Raw genomic sequence first — 20,868 nt, 5'->3', positions numbered from 1 at the left:
CTCATCCAACCTCAAGAAGCAGCCAGCATTTATAAAAAAGTGTTTGGTTAAAAAAGGGGGGAAATTAAGACTCAAGAAGGGCCCCACACAGGCCTCAGGTGAGGTCCTGTTGGTCATTTTCTGACTCCAACCTCTGTGCAACAGACCTTGTTTAGGAAGCACATAGCCAAGGGCATTGCGCAAGGGGGGAAGTGATATGGAAGTGATACGGAAGTGATACGGAAGATCCAGGATGTTAGGAGACAAGGGAATTGGTCATCGTATTAGACAGCTATGGTTGACAGATTTTTGGCAGATTGTCCAACATGTGCTGTGCATAATCGAAGAAAAACATTTTTGATGCCTATTGCTGCAATTCTGGTGCCTGATGGGCCCTTCAGACAGGAGAAGACAGAAAAGCACAAGCACAAGGCAAGCAGTGTATGTTGGTGATCACTGACAGGTTCAGTAGATGGGTAGAAGCTACAGCTACAGCTAAGAACGATGCACAAGCAGTAGCAAAGTCACCATCATTAAGGAGGTTTTACCCAGATTTGGTGTACCTGATTGGATCATTTCAGACAATGGACCACACTTTGTAAATGTGACAATACAGCTCCTGACTAAGTGTATGGGTATCAAGCACAGGTTAGGGTGTGACTAAGTGCTGACTAAGTGTATGGGTATCAAGCACAGGTTAGGGTGTGTGTATCATCCTCAACATCCTCAGGAAAGAGCAAATGGTACTTTGAAACTTAGATTGGCTAAGATGTGTTGTGATTTGTGTGCAGATGGGAAGCTTTAATGGCCAGATGTGGTACCTTTGGCATTAACGAAGATGAGAATGCAAACTAACTGCATGACTCATTTAACCCCGCATGAAATGCTTACGGGTCAACCCATGCTATTTGCATACCTTTGAGGACCCTATAAGGGACCTCCGCTTGAACAGTTGGAAATGGAATTAGCAAGTTATGTCAAATACCTAACTGCTGTCCACAAAGTTATCTTTCAACAGGTTAAAGGAGGCACCGAAGAGAGAAGGAGTGAAATCATAGAGGAAGTCCGACAGGTACAACCTGGTGACTACGTGTACATCAGGGTCTTCAAGAGAAAACACTGGGACTAGCCCAGGAATGAAGGACCATTCAAGCCCCTCCGTGGTTCTGGAGCCAGCACCCAACACTGATGGAGAGCAAAGGGGTGGCCTGAAGAAGTAACTTCTGACACCTGTGCTGGGGAGCGTTGCTATGACTCACCTGCAACGCCTGTGTTAGGAGGACCAGAAGAGGATGTGCCAATACCTACGAAGAGGATGTGCCATGACTTGCAAAGAGGATGTGCCACTACAAGTAACCCAGATAGCAACTGACTCTGGACCGGATCCGCCTCCAAACCGGCAGATCCATGTTACAGTCACACCGGTTTTACGTCCCCATGCCAGGTACGGACCACATACAGGCTGTGTGCACTCAGGAGTGGGCGTGTCATTTAGCCTCACAGTCAGTCAGCAGAATCAAAGTAGTTATGGGCCAGAGCCGTGGCAACGAGTGTGCACATTTTTATTTTTTTTTCTTTGTTCAGACAGTTCAGACCGGACCAGGGAGAAGCAGTAGGCAGTTTGCGGCTTTTCTACCAGCTCTTGGAAATGATTTATAACGATAAGGCAAACAATGTTGTGGTAAAACAGTGTATAATGCCGTTAAATGCTTGTTAACATAATTTCAGAAGGTTTTGACTTCCTATTTTAGCTTGCTAATAGCATTATATAGGTAACTAGTAGCTTTTTAGCTGGGCTAGCTTACTTGACTAGCTAAGTTAGTTAGAATTGAATGAATAAACAACTCTGTGAATGTTGCCCACAACTCGTTTTTCATCCGCATCTTTCTATTTGTTAACATTAAGTTAGCTGCTCATAGGAATGTAGCCAGTAACATATAGGCTAACGGCTAGCTTTAAGGCTAACTGCTATCATTAGCCTGAAACAGCGCCATTAGCCTGACAGCGCCATTTGACAGCACAAACTGTCTCTATTTCAGGTTCAGGTTCCCCCAAAGTGCCACGGATTAGTAGGGTAAGTTATTTTTTTCCTGCTTTGATTTCCCTATCATTACAGTACATTTTCAAATCCAGACTATAGTTAAAGTCTTATTGGATAAGTACATTAAAGCCATCTAAAGAAGTTAAAAATTTAACTTCAGTGTCCTTGGTGATGAATACTAAAACCTCTTGCATGGTGTAATGCGCTGCAATATGTGTTACCATTGAAAAGGTTGCTCTGGCACAGCCTGCACAAAAACTGAACTTCATGACCACTGGTTTCACTGGTTTTACAGCAGTAACCTGCATGTAGTGATTCTGATGTGAATGTGTTAGGGATTTTCCACCAACACCATGTTCGGGTTAATGCATTATGTAATTCATAAACTTACAGTACATGACATCTTAAGCTCAAGTAAAGTTTATCAGTGTGCAATACTGAGCATTTTGAAATTTGAATGGAGTTTGTACTGTATACAAGTGCTGAGTTATAAATACAATGGGACTGAATGGGCCTCCATGGACATTAATACATTATATAATTCACAGACTATACATGTCATCTTTTTGAGCTCAAGTAGAGTTAAATAGTGTGCAATAGTGAGTATTTTGAAACTGGAATGGAGTTTGTAACAAATAACAAATTTCTAATTGAGCTTTTTATCACGAAGTGTTCTCCCTCACATGCCTGTCAAGAGCTGTAGGGAAATATTTGTTTGTCTGGAGGCTGATGGTTGTCAGCTATTAACTAAAATTTGACAGATGAAGTTATGTAAAACTGTGATGAGGTTCATGATACCAGTACACTGAGACGTCTGGTAGAGATACAACCTGTGTAGCTCGTTCTTTATAATTTGCCCTACCTTTTGTCTTGTTTCTGCTGGCTTTGCACATACAGCCATTTGGGGTTGGTTTCATAAAGAAAGACTTTGACCATGGCTTAGAGCAAACTAATAGTCACACTTCAGATAGACTTCTAAATTCATCTGTTGCACAAAGCTGTTTAGTTTTTGACTATTTTAAGGACTAATTTGCCATTGAAGCTGGGTAAATTTAGAATTTTTTCAAACTAAATAACATGACTGATGAATAAGCAACTGTATCAAACTGCCCAGTTCTGTTCACTCCAGTAGCAAATAATTGTCCTCTGGAAGAATTTAAAGTTACAAGGACAATTTACTGCGGGGGGAGTACACCCTGGACAGGTCACCAGTCAGTCACAGGGCCCCCCTTAGATCAAAATTTTTGATACAGTGTTGGGACTACATGTGGACCACAGTTTACCACATGTTTCAAGACTCCAAGAAACCTGAGCCCTGGGGGTTCGCACCCAAAGTGTGAAGCTCCACCCATGTATCCAGGTTATCAAAACTAGAGATTCCTCTCTTATCTTTCTCTTTTCTCCACGAGCTGCAGCAGGAGCAGCTCCTTGCTCTCTTTCTCCTTCAGCTGCAGGAGCAGCTGCTTGGTCTTTCACACCTCCAGCAGCTGCTGGAGCAGCTCTCTGCTCTCTTGTGTGGCCTGCTCACAGCAGACACACACTTTCTTCTTTACGGCAGAAGACACGAGAGCCTGCCTAAGACTCAGAAACTAAGTTTCCTTGTGCCAGCAGCTAACACACAAGTCTGCTGGCCAGTTTAACAAGTACAGGAGCCGCGAAATGGAGTTAGCTTGCCGCTAACTCTACACAAAGGAGTGACCTGGGCCCTCTGCATGACTGGAGTGCTCTCTCCCCAGCAATGCCTGCATCTTTCAGCTTCAGAGCCAAAGCCTTCTCAGCCTGACTCACCCACGGATTCACCGGCTACAAAGCAGAACAAGAACACCACAAAGCATCTCTTCCTTCATGGACTGGTAACAACTGGGCATAGCCTAGCAACACAGTGAAGCATAGTACGGCTAAGCAAGAATGTTTAACTCAAACAATGTACTGTACGTGTATTGATTTGGTTGAGGTTATACATTGAACTGTTGTTGTGATGTCCTTGTTGCCTATAGTCAGGTTACTGCATAGCCACACCGCTAGGTTAATGTTAGCATGCTTAACACATGTTACAGCCAGTAACTAGGCCTTGCATGCAACTAACCTCATTTTAACCTGGCACCTCTAGCCTACACCAATAGACCTTGAATAGAGAACCACATAGTTAAGAGGTTAAAACCTAGTTTGGCGAACTTTGGTTCAACCAGCGCATGTGGTTCAAGACACCACATGGTCTGGCCTTTTATCTCTGTAGTTCCCTTTATCAGCCAAATTGTCGGCATGCCATGTGCTCAGTCACCAGGTAACTGCAGCCATCTTGCCATTGTCTTCCCTAAACACACACACACACACACACACACACACACACTCACACTTGTATATAGGTACACTTAACTAGATTAGTATTGTGTGTTGCTTTTACCCTTTTGTTAAATAAATGCTTTTGGATATACCTGTTGTCTATTTTAATGTTGCACAAGAATGAGTTTTGCCAACCCCTGCTCTGTAAAGAACTCCAAATCCTTCAACCTGAACTAGCTATTGATATGGTGATTTTGTTTATAGTTATTAAATTAATTATTAATCAGTCCCAAATTCATAGATTAGTACACTTTGAGACTGAATTGGCTATCTTTTTCCCTGAGTCCAGGGTGGTGCCCCGTTATTATTAATTCTTATTTATAATTTTATTGATTTTAATAATTAACGATTATCTTTGATAATCGTTAATTATTGCTGATAGCCAAACCTGTAGCCACGGCCCAACAACAGTTAATCAAAACAATACATGTAATTGGGAGTTTTATGTCAGGCTTGATTTTGTCAACAAAAAAGTGCACAATTGTATCCAGTTTTTGTCTTTTGATCTGAAATACTTTTTTGTCTTGTCAGATTTCTGCTCTTGGTGCTGTAGGAGGACAGAACACCAAAAGAATCACATGGAGTATACTGTCAAGGATTTTGTCAGACACAGTGGCCGTGGCCAAAAAATAAACTGGAAAGGAGTCAATGGGAAAAAGTGCTTAAAAGAAATGCTCACAAGAAGTCTGTTGATCAGTAAGTATTGTAGAATACAGTGTGGCCATTGCTAGTAAACGAGGACAAAACACAGTGTTTTGGGGTTTTTTTTACTTCACAACAGTGCTGATGTAAGAGATGCAACTCGAGGAAAATGAATGTTTCACTTAAGTGCTGTTGAGTAGGAATTTTTTACCTCGTATACAGTGTGACTGTCATTCATCTGAATTAGGTATTTTATCAAAGCTATATGAGCTTATAAGTAAAATACCTTATGTAGTTAGTGGCACAGTGCTTTGGAAGTTGCTTTAACTGCTAACACTAGCCTTACCTAGCCTGAGGTAGACTGCCTCTGTCATTAACTGCAGTACTGCTTTTACTAACACTCTGTCAGTATTGACCAAACAAAATTCAAAATAATTAAGTTTTTGACTTCTTATTTGATGTTTCTGAAAGTGTGCCCCCTACCTGGTACTAACACAAAAACACAATTCAATTTCCAGCTGTTACACTGCATGTCTCCTATTTGTCTGTTAATCGGATAATGATCATTTAAATTGGTAATAAAAATTACTGTATTTCCTCAGATAATGGCCAGGGGCATGGTCGACACAAACAAAGGTTTACCCCCAATATAGGCCAGGGATAACAACAAGGATGGATAAACTCCTGGTGCCTATCCTATAATGTGCATGCCAACTAAGCATGATGTACATTTATATTGCTTTAATTTAATACATTTAACAATACTAACTATGCTATTTATAACTCCTTCTTGTTGTGGATTACTCATCTGAAGTGTTATATAACCATGTAAGTCACTGAATTTTCCACAACATATTCCTGCAAATAATTCACAATAAAAGCCTTGTTAAGAAATGAAAGGATGCTGTCCACAGAAATTCTAGAGGGCTTTTAATTTGAAACGGATACAGGAAGTCTTGAGTTTATATGTAACAGCATAATGTAGTAACAAAACTTTAATAGGGCAAACAGGAGTGGATCAGAAGGAAATGAGGCTTCAGACTAAAATATAAACAGAAGGAATTAGAAATAAAGGCCTGTCTCTAATATAAGGCTTGGTAGCCTCTGTAGTTGAGGTGCTAGTTGAGGAAATTCTGTAATTATTTAATTGCTGACATCCCTAGCTGTTGCATAATTTATTTATCACTTAACTGACCTATAGGACATGCTTTTTTCCAACTCTCTAAAGAAGCTATCAAAACAGTGGCTTATTAGCTGGGCTAAGTGGAAAATGGAGAATTTCGGTCACTGTCAGCTTATCAACTGATGGACATTCTCTCTCAACAGGGGCTGTAAGGAAGAACCAAGCTGCCAGCAGTGCTTTGGACAGTGAGATCGATTCATACGCTATCCAATGGTTTAACCTTGTGTTTGACTGGGGAAGTGGCCGCAAAGATCGCACCAAGGCTAAAGAGGCATTAATCATGGTAAGTTTCATAAGCATTGTGCCAGTCTTTTGCAGCAGCACTTATGTTTTGTGTTTTTAATTTCACAATTGGTTGTTTATAGGCATCACAACATTCCACCAAGCAGCAGTGGCTGACTTAATAAAGGTACTGTATATTTTACATATATTTTGCATTCATGATTACTGTGGCAGTTGCACTACACGCGTATACTGAGTGTTAGTGGTTTTCTTTTTAGCACCGTCAACATACAAACATTTCAAGTAATGGCAATCCACATAGCCTTTTGTTTTTCATACAGCACACACTTGATTTTTTGACAGTTTGTTGGCTAATTTGAGTGCAGACATTTTGGTTAATATTCTGTCATTAACATTTCTTGCTATATTCTACCTTTTTGTTTTTCATGAATCCATGAAATCCTCCCCTAGCCAAAAGAAGCAGCGCCAGGGAGTGGAAGTGGCAAACAGGAAGTGGGAGAGGCCAACTGGGTGGGGGTATGTTTGGGATCCAGTTAAACTTAATTATTTTAAGTGTTGTTGTTTTGTTTTTTTTGTTTGTTTGTTTTTTTGGTTTGATTGTTAGTTTTCTGTTGTGAATAATTTCTGGTTTAAATCTTTGTTGGTATTAAGGTTAATTTTTCCTGTCCCCCAGTTATGTTGAGTCCATTATAGGTTGCTGTTTGTTTAGTTGATCTCAATTTGTGTATAAGGTCCCTAGTTTTGAAATTACTTTTCTCTAGTGTCATTATTTTTGTATTTTGAAAATTGAATTTTAAGATGAAATTGTAAATAAATAACATTTTTTTGCTTTACACGCCAGAGGTCAGTACTACGAAGCAGGATTTGGGGTTAGCGAGGTAACTTCAGGTTTAACTATGGGTTTTCAGTCCTACGATGCTGGTTCACTTCCTACTGGGTTTCATCACCATGGTAACTGATGCTGAACAGCTAACCTGCTCTGGAGCAGGTTAACTTCAGAGGATTGGATCACCACCTGACAACACTCCAACCACTGACCAATCAGATCACTAGGTAAAAAAGAGTCATCATTCCTACAGGATCCCAACATGGACAAAAGACCTGAGTTTACAATAAAATGACAAGTAAAAAGAGTAATATATATTTTTATAAGTCAGTAGACACATTTTATTTTTCCAGACTTTCTATTTCCACTCTGGTTTTAAAACAGAGCTTCTAACAAATGGAGAGATAGTTTACAACACTAAACACATAATGATGATTTTAGCTACATTTTAATAGTATAAAGTTTATTTATCACCAGAGCGAAGCTGACAGTGTGGATGATTTTACATTCTTATTTCATCACTGCAGCTCAGAATAACATGAGACACCTGTGTGATGATAACTGGAAATAAAAACAAAAGCTTGTCTTTTATCAGAAAACTAATCCACACACTGTTAATTGGCTCCCATGATTATAAATGCAACATTTGGGTCAGATAGACTCATCAGTCATTAACTACTTTTACACTCTTTGTTTCGGTAGCAGAAACTGTCTGACATCACTTTTAAGTTTCTTTTTTATGTGACATATTCAGATGGTTTCTTCATCATCCAACTAAATAGCAAAAAATACTCACTCTATACTTAAGTTATATATAATAATTCCTACATGTATTTTAAGATGTAGCCTACTTTTAATATGTGGAAATTATTTTTAGAGTTTCTACATCTTCTTATTCTGTTGTATGATTACAGGCTGTCATTTACATTCCACTTTGTTGAATATGACTTTTTGCTGTCTCTTAAACAGAAGTTTTCCGTTGGTACTTGGTGTCAATGTTTCATCTCATATCATGAAGTACTTCATTCATGGTTCTGATGTGTCGCTCATAATTAACAACCCCGCCTCTTTCACATGAACACGCTTGTAGCTGGATAGGAAAACCCCGGATTGACTGAGCTTCAGGCTTCACTGAGGTTCAGTGAAGCCAGATAACGAAAAGATATCCTGGATATGTTGAACTTGCTTCGTAGTACAGGCCTCTGGTGCTCTTGAGCCTTACTGCTTGGTCCCTGACAATTACATTAGTTCTTCCCAGTGTGCTTTGGTGTGTCAAAGGTCAGTTTTTATACTTAGTTCTATTATGTATACACATGAACTGTCATGGGAAAAGATACCCACTCTAAATTACAGGTTTCAAAGGACTTTGTCTCTTCTTCATATGTCATATGCTATCGTCATATGACATGATTACACTTTTTTATCTTTTTGTGTTCCATTTTAAATGCATTGCTTTTCATTGGGTCATTAATTTAAAAATCAAATGTACTCAGTTGAGTACTTCATAATGAAAATAGTCAGCCGGCCCCAGTCACAATGAAAAGCAGTGTACTTGGAAATTCAAAAACTAATCTAAATTTATTTTAGTATAGTGTTTGTTTGGCATTACAGTAGCAGCACTAAAAATGCCCCACCTCGCTGTGGGTGTGTGTGCTGATAACAAATTGTAGGGGGCGTTCAGTTTACACTCAACAGTGCACAGGTAAACCCAATTTGATGTCATGTCATGCGTCATTCAGGTTTTTCTGGAGTTAATCCACCATGAGTAGAGTACACTTCACTACAGATTTTGACTGATGAATGTACAGTGAATGAACAACAATGCAGGTAACATCTCCTGTCGCAAGTTATGATTTCGGTTTTTTTACAACCAGTCATGATGAAGGAATTTACTTTTTCACTTACTTCCTTAATAATATACTGTGTGTGTCGAAGCATATAGAAACGTTACTATAATTCTAGAAATTTATATCCAGAGTTAAATTTCTTTTAGTTTGAATGTAGCTATGTTAGCCCAGACCTGATTCAGATACAGCAAATATTTGAACGAAATGGCTACAAAGTGATCTTCATCCGACCTGGAGCTCACTGAATTCCAGCCCAGATAAGAAAGGACACCAGCCTAGGTCCATTTTACTTATCTGGCCCAGAAGGTATGGAGGCTCTGGGCCAGATCCAGTACAGAACTGAACCAGATCTGGCCCACCTTCGGCCAAATGACTACAAAATACTCTCATCCATTCTGGAGCTGGCCCAGTGCCAGCCCAGAAGTGAAAAAACGGATCCACACCATTATTGGTCCTTTGTGCCAAAGAACACCATTTTACAGATCCGGCCTAGAACTTCTGGAGGCTCTGGGCCGGATCTGGGCCATATTACTTTTGTTATCTGGGAACCCATCCCCTGACTCGGCACTGCAGTTGCCTAGTGTTTTTCATGTTTATTATGCATGTTTCCAATCAATTCACTCTGCACTCCATGATTTTTGAAAGTTTATTGTCACATTTAAATTGAACCGAGGGCTGATCCAATTTAATCATGTGTTTTATCTTTTGTTCTTATTTAGGGTGTAATAGTATGATTAAGCTTGCTATTACCTTTAGGTCTTTAGACCAGAAAACAGCATATTCTGCAATATTGAGGAACCATAAGTTACAGTATTACATGTTTCTTTGAATCAATGCTAGCCTCATATTATATGCTATCACCAGCTTAGGGCAACAATGTGATTCTTTTATTATGATATTGCTAAATGGTAAATGGACTGTACTTGTAAAGCACCTTTCTAGTCCTCCGACCACTCAAAGCGCTTTTTACACTACGAATCACATTAACCCATTCACACACATTCATACACTGAATGGTACAGGGGCTAACCTGTAGGTCCTTAGGTACCTAAGGTCCCAACCTGCCCATCAGAGGAAACTAACCATTCACACACATTCACACACTGAAACTCAATTTTTATTTATATAGCGCCATATCACAACAAAAGTCATCTCAAGGCACTTTTCACATAGAGCAGGTCAAGACCGTACTCTTTAATTTACAGAGACCCAACAATTCCCCCATGAGCAAGCACTTGGCGACAGCGGTAAGGAAAAACTCCCCTTTAACGGGTAGAAATCTCAAGCAGAACCCGGCTCTTGGTGGGCGGCCATCTGCTTTGACCGGTTGGGTTGAGAGAGAGAAAGAGAGAGGGAAAGGGGGAGCGGGGACAGAAGAACTACAATCATAACAATAACAATAAGTATAAGCATCAATAGCCAGGGAAGGATGCCATCAGGATTGTGAAGGACCTCGAAGGCTCGGCCCAGAACCCAAGGTTTCCTGTGAAATGAGAAAGCACAAAAAACTCCGGGGAAGAAGCAAAGTTATTGACATGCATTGATGTTACATGAATGCATACAGATGGAGAGGAGGAGGAGGAGAGAGGAGCTCAGTGCATCATGGGAAGTCGCCCAGCAGTCTAGGCCTATAGCAGCATGACTAAGGGCTGATCCAAGGCGAGCCTGGTCGGCCCTAACTATAAGCTTTATCAAAAAGGAAAGTTTTAAGCCTACTCTTAACCATAGAGAGGGTGTCTGCACCCCGGACCGAATCTGGTAGATGGTTCCATAGAAGAGGAGCCTGATAGCTGAAGGCTCTGCCTCCCATTCTACTTTTAAAGACTGTAGGAACCACCAGTAAGCCTGCATTCTGGGAGCGCAGTGTTCTAGTGGGATAATATGGTATTATGAGCTCTTCAAGATATGATGGTGCCTGACCATTAAGGGCTTTGTCAGTTAGGAGAAGGATTTTAAATTCTATTCTAGATTTTACAGGAAGCCAATGTAGCAAAGCTAAAATGGGAGAAATGTGATCTCTTTTTCTAGTTTTTGTCAATACACATGCAGCTGCATTCTGGACCAGCTGGAGAGTCTTTAGAGACTTGTTAGGGCAGCCTGATAATAAGGAATTGCAATAATCCAGCCTGGAAGTAACAAATGCGTGAACTAGTTTTTCTGCATCTTTTAGGGGCAGGATGTGCCTGATTTTTGCGATATTACGTAAATGAAAAAAGGCAGTCCTTGAGATTTGATTTATGTGGGAGTTAAAGGACATATCCTGATCAAAGATAACTCCCAGATTCCTTACGGTGGTGCTGGAGGCCAGGGTAATGCCATCCAGAGTAGCTATATCATTAGATAATGTGTTTCTAAGGTGTTTAGGGCCAAGCACAATAACTTCAGTTTTATCTGAATTTAGTAGTAGAAAATTGCAGGTCATCCAGGTCTTTATGTCCTTAAGGCATGCTTGGAGTTTGTTTAACTGATTGGTTTCATCTGGCTTCATTGATAAATATAGTTGGGTGTCATCTGCATAATAATGAAAACGGAGGATTCATCATTAACATGTACAAACTGAAATCGGTCTGATAAATAGGACTTAAACCAGGTTAATGCAGTTCCTTTAATGCCAATTAAATGTTCCAGTCTCTGCAAAAGGATTTGATGGTCGATTGTGTCGAATGCAGCACTAAGATCTAACAGGACAAGTATAGAGACAAATCCTTTGTCCGAGGCAGTTAGGAGGTCATTTGTGACTTTCATCAGTGCTGTCTCTGTGCTATGATGCGCTCTAAATCCTGACTGAAAATCCTCAAATAAACTATTGTTATGTAGAAAGTCACATAACTGATTGAAACTGAGAGAAATGGAAGGTTAGATATAGGTCTATAATTGGCTAAAACACCTGAATCAAGAGTAGACTTCTTAAGAGGAGGTTTAATTACAGCTACTTTAAAGGACTGTGGTACATAGCCTGTTACTAAAGACAGATTGTTCATATCTAGTAAAGAAGTGCTAACTAAGGGTAAGGCTTCCTTAAGCAACCTAGTTGGGATGGGGTCTAACAGACAGGTTGATGGTTTAGCTGAACAAATCATTGGAGTTAGTTCAGGAAAGTCGACTGGAGAAAAACAGTCCAAATATATGTCAGGATTTACAGCTGTTTCTTAGGTGCCTGTGTTTGGGGAGAGAACGATGCCTGTTGAGGGCAGGAGGTGGTTAATTTTGTCTCTAATAGTTAGAATTTTATCATTAAAGAAGCTCATAAAGTCATTACTACTGAGAGCTATAGGAAACCATGGATCAATAGAGTTATAACTCTTTGTCAGCCTGGCCAAAGTGCTGAAAAGGAACCTAGGGCTGTTTTTATTCTCTTCTATTGATGCTGAGTAATAGGCGGCTCTGGCATTACAGAGGGCCTTCCTATATGTTTTAAGACTATCTTGCCAGACTAAGCGAGACTCTTCTACTTTGGTGGAACGCCAAATCCTTTCCAATTTTTGCGATGTTTGCTTTAATTTGCGGGTTTGGGAGTTATACCATGGAGCTAACCTCTTATGTTTTATCATCTTCTTTTTTAAGGGGGCGATGGTGTCGAGTGTTTTTCTTAATGAGCCTGCAGCACTATCAACAAGATTATCAATTTGGGAGGGACTAAAGTTAACATAAGAGTCCTCTGTAGTATTGAGACATGGCACTGAATTCAGTACTGATGGAATTGCTTCCTTAAATTTATCTACAACACTATCAGACATCTAGTGAGGACATTTTTGTCTAATGGTGTGTAATCCAGTAGTAGGAATTCAAAAGTTATCAAAAAATGATCTGATAGAATAGGATTTTGTGGAAAAATTATTAAATATTCAATTTCAATCCCATAAATCAGAACAAGGTCTAGGGTGTGGTTAAGACAGTGAGTGGGATTATTTACACACTGAGGGAAGCCAATTGAGTCTAATAATGAGATAAATGCAGTGCTGAGACTATCATTATCAACGTCCACATGAATATTAAAATCACCTACTATAATTACTTTATCTGTACTAAGGACTAAATACGACAAAAACTCTGAGAATTCAGATAGGAATTCAGAGTACGGGCCAAGAGGACGGTACAGTATAACAAATAGAACTGGCTGTAAAGTCTTCCAGATTGGCTGAGAGAGACTAAGAACAAGACTTTTGAATGAGTTATAATTAAATTTAGGTCTAGGGTTGATGATTAGGCTTGAGTTAAAAATGGCTGCAACTCCTCCTCCTTGGCCAGTGTTTCGAGGAATATGAGTATTAATATGACTGGGGGGAGTGGATTCATTTAGGCTGACATATTCTTCATGACACAGCCAGGTTTCAGTAAGACAAAATAAATCAATATGATGATCTGAAATTAAATCGTTTACTAATACAGCTTTAGATGATAGAGATCTAATGTTCAAGAGTCCACATTTAATTATCTTATTTTGTTGTACTATTGCAGTAGTGGTTTTAATTTTTACTAGATTTTTATGAATGACTCCTCTTTTGTTTACTTTGGATTTAATTGATTTAAGTGGTCGGGGGACAGACACAGTCTCTATGTAGTTTTGGGTGGGTAACTGCTCTAATGGAAGCGCAGAGAAGCGTGTAGGACTGCAGCTCTGCTTCCTGGTCTCAACTCTGGGTTGTCATGGTTTTGGTCTACTAATAAACTCAGCCATATTTCTAGATATGAGAGCAGCTCCATCCAAAGTGGGATGTATGCCGTCTCTCCTAATCAGACCAGGTCTTCCCCAGAAAGTCTGCCAATTATCTATGAAGCCCACATCATTTGCTGGACACCACCTCGACAACCAGCGGTTGAATTGTGACATGCATACTGATCAGATTAGGCAGCGGTCCAGAGAAAATTACGGAGTCCGACATTGTTTTTGCAAATGTACACACCGACTCAACATTAATTTTGGTGACCTCCGATTGGTGTAATCGCAAATAAACTACACTTATTACACGTACCACTATCACTAAAGGAGACAGATGAATAACTAAACATTTGACACACCGAGCAAGAGAGAGCAGGAGAACGAGAGGGAGAGAGAGAAGCCATCGCTAACTGCTTAGTTTAAGTTAGCTGCTAATGCTAGCTGCAGAGCTAAAGTAACTAACAACTTGTGCGATTAGCGAGAAAAGTCGCTAAGAGAAAAGCACTGAGAGTGCTTGTGTAAAACTAGCGAAAGTTTAAATATACAGCAGGTATTAATCCACAGTAATGTGATATATATAGGAAAATCAACTGAGTTGAGAGCAGCAACAACGCTATCAGTAGACACAGTCGGCAACCGGAAATGATACAATATGCTTACCGTAGCATGTCAGCACGTCAAAAGAGTGTATTTCTTTGAGTCTTTCTCTTATAAATTTTGAGTTTAATGCTAAGTTATGGGTGACCTTAAGATTTATTGGCCCATCTGAAGATTTCTCACAACACTAGACTGTACTCTCTAATTTAGAGAGACCCAACAATTTCCCCATGAGCAAGCACTTGGCAAGAGCGGCAAGGAAAAACTCCCATTTAATGGGAGGACACCTCAAGCAGAACCGGGCTCTAAGCGGGCAGCCATCTGCCTTGACCGGTTGGGTTGAGAGAGAAAGAGGGAGGGGGAGAGGGGGGAAAGAGACACAGAGAAGCATAATAACAAAAATAATATCAATAACAACAATAATTAAAGCTGCAAGCAGCGTTGGTCGGGACCTCGCACTCTGGCCCTTCGGGATCAGACCATTTTGCTTTTTAAAAATGATATTTCTTACAAGTGTGGTGTGCTTTTATTTTGAAAGTTTGATTGACATGTGTACTGTCAGGTGTGTAGAGACAATAAGTAACTGCAGCTGGACACAGAAAAATACTCAATACATTTGAATGGAGAGTTTGAGTGAACCCACACCGTTTTGAACATTTACTGCTTCCACATAGTTTTAGATACAGACTTCATTTGAACTTTAAATGAGTCACAAGACTTTGACCTACAAATCTTGAATTTACATGTTTTTTCTATCTTTTACTTTTTTTGAGATATTAGAGTTTGACTTTTAAAGTCTTGTGTAGTGAGTGTGTATTGCAGAATGTTTCACAGCACTGAGGGAGTGACATCACCAGGAGCAGTTGGAGAGGAGGATTTTAGAGAACACTTCTTGTGAAATCTCCTCATAAATCCCATTACTTTGACCAAATCTAACATTAAAAATCATATTATAGTAGGAAATTTCTTGGCAAATCCATTGATACATGTTTGAAAGTGGTCAGACTTATAGTTTAGACATCAGCAGCCTCTGTTTGACACAAAGTTCATGCCCATAGATTGCCTCCCCATTGGTTTACATTGTAAGGTGTGATGTGGCACTTTCAGGGCTTATCAAATCCAAACCATTCGAGTTATTACAAAGTTACAACTTTTTTTCAGCACAGTGTCATAAGTCATGTATTAAAGATTGAAGCTGATACCATTAACACCCTCGGAGGAGATAGCATTTGCTCGGGGTCCAAAATTGGTGCAAAGTCTTATTTTGAAAGTCTGATTGTGGACTTCCTGTTGGATTTAGGTCAACGTATGATTTGTAGGGCTTGATAAGACAAATAATTGAGTTTTGGTTTGATCTCTCTACGACATTCCTACAGGCCATGGCGGGCATATTAGATACATAGGTGGCGCTATAGAGCACATTTTGGCACTTTAGGGGATCATTTTTACATTTTATCAAATTTTTCACCAGACCTGATGTGTGTGCCAAATTTGGTGAGTTTTTGAGCATGTTTAGGGGTCAAATTTAGGGTTGAAGTGGTGGATTAATAAAGAAAGAATAATAATCAAAGCTGCAAGCAGTGTTGAACAGGCCTTCGCGTCCTTGCGCACGTCGGGCCGCGGTGCCCATTCACTTGAATTTCAATTAGTAAATTGAAAACCCTTGATGAGTTTGTGTGTAAAACAAATTAATTTCCTAATTTTCATCAAGTCTATTTTTAGGAATGTAAGGACTTTTAACTAGGGATGTACGGCATTGGATTTTTGCCGATATCCGATATGCTGATATTTCCAAGTCATTGTGGCCGATTGCTGATGCCGATATATGCACATATTTTTACCAGCTGGCTGAGGAGGCTATTATGCATGCAAGCATAGATTATACTATGATCAAGAAAGACAATATATGAAGGAAGAACTTAGGAAGACTGGAGTTCAGTAGCTCAGCATTCAAGTTCTTCCCTCATATAGGCTATAGTCTTTCTTGATCATTAGTACAATATATGATTACATGTGCAATAGTCTCGTCAGCCAAGTGGGAAAAAATATGTGCATATATCAACATTGGCAATTGGCAAAAATGAAAGTCAAAAAGTAATCGTGTTAAATAATTGCGATCCAATATTGAACAAGATAATCATGATTATGATTTTTGCCATAATCGAGCACCCCTAAAAACAACATAAATTGTGATTTACATACACACACACACACACACACAGAGTTTAAATATGTATGTGATAAATTGTAAGTATGTGATGAATTGTTTTCTTTAAGAAACTGTTACTTGAACATTTTTCAGTGTGCTCCTAAAGTTATATGTGGGCTCCTACTTTTTTTCATTTAGGAGCACATGTACTCCTTGAAAAAAAGTAAGGATTGAACACTGCTGTCAGATGTGTAGAAACACTAAGTAACTGGAGTGTGAGGATTGAACACTGCTGTCAGATGTGAAGAAACACTAAGTAACTGGAGTGTGGCGCAGTCCAAGGGCTTCTGTCACAGGCATGTAGATGTTTAGAGACCTGGGCTGACAGGTCTTACTTTACCCCCCCCCAACCCAATTCTCTCTCTCCCTCTCAGCTGCAGAGAAGGATTTCAGAGTACTCTTCTTGTGAAATATCCTCATAAATCCCATTACTTTGGCCAAATCTTACATAAAAAATCACATTTTTTTGTAGGAATTTTCGTCGTGAATCCATTGATACAGGTTTGAAAGTGGTCGGACTTATAGTTTAAACGTCAGACGCCCCAGTTTGGCACAAAGTGCCCAGAGATTGCCTGCCCATTGGTTTACATTGTAAGGTGTGATGTCTCACTCCAACTTTCAGGGCTCACTAGATCTAAACCATTCGAGTTATTACAAAGTTTTTAATAACTTTTGTTCAGCACAGTGTGATAAGTCATGTATTAAAGTTTGAAGCCGATACCATTAACGCCCTAGGAGGATATAGCGTTTATTCAAGGTCCAAAATTGGCACAAACTCGTACTTTGAAATTGAGATTGCGGACTTCCTGTTGGATTTAGGTCAGGGGTGTCAGCATATGATTTGTAGGGCTTGATGAGACGAATAATTGAGTTTTGCTTTGATTTCTCTATGACATTCCTACGGGCTGTGGCGGCCGTTTTAGATACATAGGTGGCGCTCTCGAGTGCATTTTGGCACTTTGGGGGTTAATTTTTACATTTTATCAAATTTTTTACCAGACCTGATGTGCGTGCCAAATTTGGTGAGTTGTTGAGCATGTTTAGGGGGTCAAATTTAGGGTTGAAATGGCGTATTAATAAAGAAAGAATAATAAGAAAGAAACAAACACACAAAATACAATAGGGTCTTCGCCCTTTGGGCTCAGGCCCCAATAAGAAGAAGAAGAAAGAAACAAACACACAAATACAATTGGAAATACAGGTGGACCTTTATTGAACATGGAAAGGACAACTGTTTTGGGGGGTTTTTGGCGTCTGACCAGAACCATTTTTGGCCAGGGACACAATGTCGCTGTCTGAACCATGTTTGCTGGGTTACTATCTAAGTGAAACACTTGCATAGTCAAGCGAATTATAGGCCTCCTCTTCCTCATGATAGCGTGGACTGTGCGAAACATATTTGTCATTCTGGTTGTTGCTTGTTCTGTCATTGTTGTCAGAGCCCTCACAGCAGGGGATGATAACACAGGTAACGTAATGTTGTGTGAGGCAATTTTGGTGACACCTTGATTTTTCATGATCCTTGATGTTTTCAAGTTTAATTATTGTTGTGCCGAGGACAAATGAATCGTTTCTTAGTTTGTCTCTTGCATGTTGGCAGCAAACAATGCAAGGCATTGTGGTTTTAAGCTTCATATTTTAGCCAGGATCTTGGGGCTCCTGTGTTGTCCAGACGACACCTCTTGTATAAAACGCTGACCTTCATGACTTTCCTCTTCGTCTTCATGCTTTCTTTTTGGTGACTTAACACTGGGACTGTGTCGCCACATCTCTAATAACATGTAACGCTCACACAGCCTTCTTCTTCTTTCTTCTTCTTCTTTTTGGTTTGTTGGAGGTTGGCAAACAACAAATTGGTGCATTACTGCTACCAGTTGGTATGGAGTGTGGCTCACAGTGTCTATTATTCACAATATTCATAAAAAAAGCTCATATCTTCTCAATCAAATCAGTTTGTTTAAGAGTTGATTTCTTTTGTAGAATATCTATTAGATGAAAGTGTACTTTTATCTTTCTGAGGTTTTGAATCAGATGCCATCTTTCTGCCTCATATTTCTGACAGTGTTGTATAACATGCTCTACTGTTTCTTCTTGCCCACTTTATATTCACATCTGCCTGTATTGTGTTTACCTATTTTGAATAGTGTACTGTTTAGTCCAATGTTTCCTAATCTAAGTCTTGATATCTCTAAGTCTCATCTCTCCTGTTCCTTCCTGCACACCTCTTTTCTCTACTCTCTACTATATCCCTTGCTCTCTTCTTCCCATTGCTTTTGCCACCTTTCCTTCAGTCTCTGCTTAATAATGCTCTTGGCTAACACAGCCATTGTGCAGAGAGCACCAAATAGTAGTAAGCTGCCTTGATTTGATTCACTGAATCACTGACGTCACGATAGATACGGTGGATGAGGGTCACATTATTTCCTGCTGGTCTAAGCATATAAAAACCACAGTGATGTAAAGTCGGCCTATATGCTGTGAATCAAAAGTATTTACTTGCCAGCTGGCCAGTGACCCCAATTTATTTTTCTGCCAACCCCAAAATTTACACACATTTGGCACTTGATGGGTGTTAATCTTGAACCCTGATAAAAAGTAAATCCTGTGTTGTGGATCAGATCCATCTGTATATATTGGAACACATGCACGATACAGCGTTTGTAACCTATCTTTTCTGACTTAATGGCATGTCTCTAGCTACTATGACGGTTTCTCTCTCCCAACATGGGAGTAGTTCTTTTGTTCTTGGATGTTGACACCCATAGTCTAACACTGATCTAACCAGTGTTACATTAATATTTTTCATTGCACATCTGCTTGCTCCACATTCTGACCCTGTTAAACATTAGGGTTAGGGTTAGCTTATTTTATGAATATGTTCATTCCATAATAACCTTGCACCAAACAATACCATAAAAATCAAAACGTTTTCACCTGCTCTAACCTTTGCCTATACATCTTTATCTGTGTATCGGCAGCTCTCTTTCTAGTGAACATCAATGTTTCCCCTTTTCCACAAGGTTCCGTCATTAGTAAACAATAACTACCCAATATTTCCCTGAACTTAGAAAAAACATAATTTATCATAATGGAAAAGAGTATTGGACCAGTGACACTGCCCTGAGGAGTACTGAGGATTTGCTTTTTTATCAACATCTGCCATACATCTTCTTGAGAAGGCTGTCCCAATCCTGACTTGAATAAATCTATCAAATAAAAAGTCTTTAATTCAATTAAATGTTTTCCTGCTATTGCTATCATATATAAATTTATCATGAATCCCTCCTTATCATATGCCTTTCCCACATCAAAGAAAACTGCCATTACAGATTGTTAATTAATCTGGACTTTCTGTGTGCTTCTACACAGTTTTTCAAGTCTGTTTTAAAATAACAGTCAGGTGCCCATATGAACACTAAATGGGCTTACAAAAAAAGGGAAATTGGCACTAAAACAACTGTAACATTGAAAGCTATCTACTTGATTTGACTCATTCAGAAAGCTGAAGCTTCATATTAGCTTCAGATAAATTTTTAAATACATATTTGCACAGAAGGAGGACTGTGGATTTTGTCTCCCATCTCTTGCATTGTAATTGCATTATGAAGGGATCTTCTAATGGTCGGTATGCACAGGAGGAATGATTACAGCAAGAGAAACCTATTTCAGTGTTCATCTGGGCTCCCCTGACTGTTGTTTTAAGACAGACTTAAAAAATTGTGAATCTTTCCTTTATGGCAAGAAACAGAAGTACAGATGTAGTGAATGAGTTTATGGTTATATGGATTGCAAATATACAGACTGTTCACATTTTTACTGAAGGCTCAAAGGATCTAAGGTTCTGCAGTTGCACTTCCAAGTCACATGAAATATGCAAATGCACTTAAAATGTCTTAAGCATGTATACAGTTGAGTTGTACCCTATGCCATTTTGATGAATTGAAAAAATCAAACCAAATAGAGTCCTAGTCTGTAGTGATTCAGTCTCTGCACTGTCTTGTCTTATGTCACTTGTGTCCAGTAATTGTCAAGACTACTATTCAGAGTAATTGCAATACATTCAAGAGTAATGAAACAAAGCACTGAGGTCATATTCATGTGGGTTCCTGCTCACATAGGCACTCTGTGTAATGTAAGAGTGGACAAATTAACCAAACAAGCAGTTACAAAAGGGAAATAGATTGAGATGAGGGGAGAGATTCCCGATCCATACTCCATTCCAGTTGGTGGCGGTAATGCACCATAACATTGTTTGCCAATCGCCATAAAAATCAAGAAGAATAAGAGGCAGCAGCAGT

General features: G+C 39.5%; 1 long non-coding RNA gene across 1 annotated transcript; it reads left to right on the top strand.

Moving 5' to 3' along the window:
* Nucleotides 1-4,657: 4,657 nt before the first annotated feature.
* Nucleotides 4,658-7,384, top strand: LOC137183785 (uncharacterized). Its single transcript, XR_010928532.1, has 4 exons — nucleotides 4,658-5,059; nucleotides 6,332-6,471; nucleotides 6,554-6,597; nucleotides 6,882-7,384. It is a non-coding gene; the product is annotated as an uncharacterized lncRNA (long non-coding RNA).
* Nucleotides 7,385-20,868: the final 13,484 nt, after the last annotated feature.

Source organism: Thunnus thynnus, chromosome 5 (assembly GCF_963924715.1).
Source record: "Thunnus thynnus chromosome 5, fThuThy2.1, whole genome shotgun sequence".
NCBI lineage: Eukaryota > Metazoa > Chordata > Actinopteri > Scombriformes > Scombridae > Thunnus > Thunnus thynnus.
The sequence above is the reverse complement of the archived record's forward strand: the minus strand, read 5'-3'. Positions and strand labels throughout refer to the sequence as shown.